At 37.7% G+C, this 3,920-nt stretch overlaps 1 protein-coding gene across 2 annotated transcripts in view; it reads right to left on the bottom strand.

The window, feature by feature from the left end:
• The window catches only part of LOC105569243 (GTP-binding protein RAD), a 51,032-nt gene extending 47,468 nt beyond the window's left edge, over positions 1-3,564 (bottom strand). The window contains exon 1 of one of the 2 annotated variants that reach the window (XM_012025542.1): positions 3,506-3,564. The gene's annotated coding sequence lies outside the window, so the exon portion shown is untranslated. Of the gene's footprint in view, positions 1-576; positions 942-3,505 lie in introns of those variants that run through there. The other variant, XM_012025544.1, reaches the window with a different exon arrangement.
• Positions 3,565-3,920: the final 356 nt, after the last annotated feature.

Below are 3,920 nucleotides of genomic sequence, written 5' to 3'. Positions count from 1 at the left end.
GATAATAGTGAATTCATTTCGGTTTAAGTTTATTATTTGAATGAAGATGTAGTTGTTATAAATTCACGCTGTCGGGGGGGGGGGGGGTAAACGCTACGATTGCAAATCGCAACTGTGATCGCTTTCTGCGCAATTATCTCATCGGAAGACATTCACCTCTCTCTCTCTCTCCCCCCCCCCGTCTCTCCCTGTCTCTCTCTCTCTCTCACCCTCTCTCACCCTGTCTCACCCTGTCTCACCCTGTCTCTTCCTGTCTCACCCTATCTCACCCTATCTCTTCCTGTCTCTCCCTGTCTCACCCTATCTCTTCCTGTCTCTTCCTCTCTCCCCCCCTCTCTCTCTCTCTCTCTCGGTCTTATTGTGTGTATATTATTAAAAATGTTTATCTTATTAAAAAATGTTTTTAATATTTCAACAATATCAATTGAATTACTGCGTACTGTTGCATACATGCAAATAATTTTGCTTGCGCATTTATAATTAAAGAAAATATAGTACGATTACTAAATTTGCCGTGCCACTACCTATAAACTGGTCCGAATGACGTGTCGTGACGTGTTCGTTTTAAACACCAACCTGTTTAAATTCTGGCGATAGATGACGAGATCCGCGAAGGCTGGCTCATGTCTGTTCGCAAGAAGCTTACTGCGAAGTACTACGGTTTTAAATCGTTTCGGGAAAGTCGTCATTCTGGCACTCCGCGCTTTGGCACTGTGCGCCTTGTCTGAAGAAATCTAGCCACTTTTATATAAACAAGCTTGCTTAAATCTTATTCACGGTTTGTCTTACGTAGCGTGCTTTAATCACGAAAAGTACCACGTCACCATTTCAATGAAGTGAGTCAGTGTTTCAATAAAATCAAAACAACTTTTTCACGAGAAAGAGAGAAAAGTGACCAGTTTTAGATTTTTATTTGATAAGTTGATAATTCCACGGTTGTTTAATATAACTAATCAATACAAAATAGCCAAAAAACAACGGAACTCTTAAAAAACCCGCCACAAAATGCAGTAGTTATATCTGTGCTTTAGGTTTCGGCACTCATATGGTTTCACAATGCGCTCATGTAACATAACAAGAAAATTCCGAGAAATTTTCAATATGTGCAAACAAGAATAGAATTCTAAACTATGACGTTGGTTATCTGTCCAAGAAATAAGGATTTCCGTAACCGTCATAAAGTGTAGAGATAACAATCTTCATAGCCAGTTTCGTGTTGCTTCATGAAAGCAATTTCCCAACTTCTTATCGCAAATATGCTGCTTCTTATTCAACAAAATATGTTATTTATAATATTTGTACTTGTCTCTAGATTGTTTTAATACATTGACAAATATAGTAGTCCAAATTTTAACTCATTACATTTTTAGTGTCAGAACGATCAGAACATTTTTCACTTAAAACGATTAAGTGATAATTACGGAATGCAACTGTTAAATAAAATTGTTGCTATATAACAAAGAGAAATAGCATTTTAGATAATTTTTAGACAATAATAATAGCATTGACGACTTGGAAAATGTTCCCGTGACACAAAAGTCACAACTTGGTTATAATCATCTGTAAAATTTGTTCCAAACACTTATTATTCGGTGTTGCATTTTTCTCTTTATCCTGCTTTGCCCCGTTCGCCCAGCATTAGACTCAACGCGGCACGGTATATTTTTGACTTGTGGTGGTCTAAAGCTATTTCAAGACGAAGCCGAATCAACCTTCTCCAATACGATTCTTCGCTCCCACTTTCTCCGCTGGCCTCTTTGTGGTCCCTGGTATCTTGCCTGGAAACACTTTTTCTCTCAAAGATATTGACGAGCCGTCAAACACATACGCACGCACACACATATGTATAAACATTACAATGTTAAAGAAAGAAATGACGGCGTTTGTGTGTGCAGATTATCTAAATGGCTCACGAACGGCCGAATAAATTCGCGTAAAGTTACTGGAAGGATGGTCAAAGAGAGATATAGCCGTGTCATTGTTCAGTGTGATTAAACTGACGCGGTTAAATGAGATAATAAATTTTGGACAGTTTCCCGCTTGCGTAACTGTAAATTGTCAGCAAAATTTATTCAACGTGGTCCGCGGCAAAACTTCTCAATGTTCATTGCGATCCTCCTTTGTTGTGTTAAAAGACAAGTTTAACCGAGTTTGCAGTTGAGTTTACAGTTCCCATTTACTCAATAATCAAATCTGATTTGATGCAAACTGCTGCAGAATTTCCATCCCGTAATAACAAATCCTTTAAGTTTAGTAATAAACTTTTTAGCTCTAATTAATTCTTTTCCTTTTACGTCATATTATTTACAAGTTACTTTTACAAATTTTTACATCGTTTCGCATTTGAAATCCGCACTTAACTTAATCACGCTGGTTATTACGTACGTGTACAAAATTGGTTTGTTCAAAATGAACAATAATTCCTTACGGGTCAGCGGAATAATCCATATGATGATTCAACACGCATAATCCAATCGTGGTGCGCCACATTCGAAATTAGGTAGTCCTAATTGCAAATACCATCCGTTGCGGATGGTCACCTCGGGAGTGAGCGAATGAGAGAGAGAGAGAGAGAGAGCGCAGCGAGAATTGCTTACTTCCTCATTAGTTTACCAGATCCGTGAATCGGCAGGCATATACGATTCTCTATTAATTGTAAGATACGCGTTATTATCAATCGGGTCCAATTAAAACGCTCGCGATGAACGAAAGTGGCGAACCGAATATCCATACGAGCCGAAGCGGTGTTGAATTTCCCATATGCCGATGATGATATTTCTGTCGCGCGCAAAAATAAAAGTTAACTTTTGATTAAAAACTTGGTAATATGAATTACAAGCGCCGCCGCGAAAAGTCGATCGACCGAATTAAACTTATCATTAGTTTCCCCGTTTTTCATAATTATTATTCGCGCGATATGGGCGTATTTACTTTCCCCGTTGAAAAAGCGACACCGCCACGTTTCAGCGAAGTCGATGGTATTGCTGTGTCAGAAATCTCATTTATCATTGCCATAGTCCAGCGCTTCGTGTCGAATAGCTCTCGCAAAATAACAGGTCTGTCAGTCAAAAGACACGCCTCGCTTATATCTGTAGGAAATACCATGTATCTTCCCCGAAGCGAGATCTCATTATGATTATGCTAAAACGCGAGGTGAAACGTTCGATTTATCGTCCATCAACGCAAAATGATTCCGTGAAAATTGCAAGTCACGGGATTACAGATCTACAAGATCTACGGGATATGTATAGGAAATTTATAAGAACTTTTAAATTTATATTCGTGAGTTTAAACTTTCATAAATGCACTAATTGTTCATAAATATCTAGCTTTCCAAATTTCTCGATATTTTCTTATTTTATATAATAATAGAGAATGACAATCATACAAGTTTAAATATCTCATTTCCTTAGAATTTTCAAATATTATCGAATGAGTCTTTTTAAGTAGATTAGCTACTTAATTTAACAACATATCTGAATATATTATAGGATGCGTCTCTTACCTGGCGAACATTTAATGGAGGGTTGGCGCACTCGATTGCAAGGTAAATGGATATACCTGATGTCGCAACGAATGCAGTTCCACGAGAGCTATTGATAACGTTGACACACAGCGAAGCACTATCATGCGCATTAGAAACATAAGTGGTATGTCATGTTGACATAGGCTGCGTAAACGGTCTTAAGTGCACGTACGCAAAGGCCAATATACAAAGATAGGAGTTAATGCATAAATAAACGTCAAGCCATACACACTCGTTCAGATTATTCAACGGTTGTTTATTTTATGTGATCTTTTGTCGTAATACATGCTGCGCGAATAGCAAGATGAGATAACGGGAACTAACAATATAGTATTAAACTAATTGTTTTAAAACACTTTACTATTTCAACTAAAACCTAAGTAAATTGTAAATG

Source organism: Vollenhovia emeryi, unplaced genomic scaffold (genome assembly GCF_000949405.1).
Source record: "Vollenhovia emeryi isolate VEMERY1.0 unplaced genomic scaffold, V.emery_V1.0 DF939125.1, whole genome shotgun sequence".
In the NCBI taxonomy this organism is placed as follows: Eukaryota; Metazoa; Arthropoda; class Insecta; order Hymenoptera; family Formicidae; genus Vollenhovia; species Vollenhovia emeryi.
The sequence above is the reverse complement of the archived record's forward strand: the minus strand, read 5'-3'. Positions and strand labels throughout refer to the sequence as shown.